Source organism: Triturus cristatus, chromosome 3_2 (genome assembly GCF_964204655.1).
Source record: "Triturus cristatus chromosome 3_2, aTriCri1.1, whole genome shotgun sequence".
NCBI classification, from domain to species: domain Eukaryota; kingdom Metazoa; phylum Chordata; class Amphibia; order Caudata; family Salamandridae; genus Triturus; species Triturus cristatus.
The window spans coordinates 377,621,378-377,623,543 of NC_140584.1; the positions used below are offsets into that span (position 1 = coordinate 377,621,378).

Below are 2,166 nucleotides of genomic sequence, written 5' to 3' on the forward strand. Positions count from 1 at the left end.
ACCGTGACGATGTTGCTGCTCCTGAGTTTCAAAAAGATAAGGGAAATCCAGAGAGAAAATGACTTTCTTTAAAGGATTTCCCTTCCCCTACAACGCTCACCTGGCATGAAGTCATACCGTAACTTGGCCTTACATAACTTTACCTACAAAGCAAACGAAAAGACTACTGTAAACAAGCATTGGCATAGCCAATAGGTCTCGCTTTTGGGACCTTATAAGTATTTAGTTATGCAGCACAATATCCTTGGTGCAACAACGCCAACCGTTGCATGGCTAAACACTTATAAGGTCCCAAAGGCGAGACCTATTGGCTATGCCAATGCTTGTTATTTTGTGGCATGGGGTCGCAGTGTAAAATGCAGTTTACAACACCAGTTTACACTGTGCACCGAGGCAAGGGAAGGGGCATTGTTTTAGCCCAAAAAAAGGGCGGAGCTAGGGCTCATGCAGCCTTCGCCAAAACACGTAAATGTTGGTGTAACTTGCAACCAATACCTGCTTTCATCACTGGCTTTATTTCCATATTTCTTCTAAAAAGTGGAATGTAAAAACAGAAAAACCCCAAAAATAACGATCTGTGTTTAACTACTGCTCTTGAGCATTCTTTGTTGAAAGTGTATTTTCTAAAGACTTGAACACTCAGGTGAGCACTGACAGAAAAAAGCACAATGTTTCAGTGCACACATCTATTTGCAGCTGGTAGGCTTTAAGAGAGTCCACACGTCAAAATCTCCATTGCCGCTCACTGCATCCCAAACATGTTACATTGAAAGTAATTGTCGGCAAACAGCATTGCCCAAATTATACATTGTTTTCAATGACTCATCTTCTTCGGATTTGTGTGTATAATTAATGTTAAAACAGGTATACGTGGAACTCTTAAATGAAACACAATAGCAGAAAACAACTTGAATTTGTCAAAGATTTATCTTCAGAAGTTTGCAAGGTGGTGTTTTTACTGCCCAGCCTTGCTCTACTAAAATTACTAATTCTAAAACTGACCTTTGTCTGCTGCGGTGAATGGCTCTCTCTGAATTCTAAGATGGCTCCGCTGTTAGGCCAAGAGCCGCCATGCATTCCCACTTCTCCCCCTCTACTTAAGATGCACTTGTATGTAAATAACACCGGCACAGACTAATGGGAACCTCATGATGAGCAGTTTTGCAGACCATCTTCCATGGCTACTGATAATGATAATGCTACATTTCCATACCTTTTCAGCCTGCGAATTAGCAATGAAAATTACTGTTAAATGTCAATTGGCTTGCACTGTGTTTCCCAAGATCACTTTGCCTTAAGAAGTTTATGCTTATACAGCATGGGTATCGCTAGTAAGATTAATCCTTACCTGTTACTCCTCTGGGAGGAACAGAACATGATGATGGGAGAGAGATGAGTTCATGATTACTGTCTCGAGTCCTTAAGTGAATAACAATTGCCTCAGGATCTTCTGTCTGATTTTCACTCAATACCAATAAAAAGACATCAATAATAGATTGTACATATAAATGGTTAATAGCTAATCAAACTTCTTCATAATTAAACATGGATACCAATACTACGATGCAGTATTCAAATCTTGATTCTTGAGTAAATATTTTCAGCCATTTTTGTGGTAGTTTCGCAATGAAAGTTTTGCTTTCCATTCCATGTTGCAAAATTTACTCTAACACCAAGACATCAGTTTTACCAACATTATGTGTAATGCATTTGGCTGACATCCAGCGTGGCAAGCAGGGTTTTCCGTTCCACTAACACAGACTCAGTCCTTCCAGTTTTCCAAAACACAATCCCACTCCACATAATTCCCTTACACTCAAAACTACAAAATTGCTATCCATATAATTCCACCGCACACCATACCAAATAATTCCACAACACACATCCACTCCACACTACACATTTCCATGCCACACAATTCCACAACTAACAATTGTCATTTACTAACTCTTGGAAATGTGAGACCTATTGGCATTGCGCGAAATAAATTCAACTTTCCAACATGTCACATAAATCCTCACCATATAATACTACTCCACATCATGCCACATAATAGTACTCCAAACCATCTCGCATAATTCCATAAAAAACACAATTCAATCTCACACAATTCTACACCACAAAACATGATTACACTACACATAATACCACTCAGTGGCACATAAT

The 2,166-nt window shown here is 39.2% G+C and overlaps 1 non-coding gene across 1 annotated transcript; it reads left to right on the top strand.

Moving 5' to 3' along the window:
• The first annotated feature begins 1,325 nt into the window (after window positions 1-1,325).
• On the top strand, window positions 1,326-1,459 carry LOC146857405 (U8 small nucleolar RNA). The gene has a single exon (XR_014980294.1). It is a non-coding gene; the product is annotated as a U8 small nucleolar RNA (small nucleolar RNA).
• Window positions 1,460-2,166: the final 707 nt, after the last annotated feature.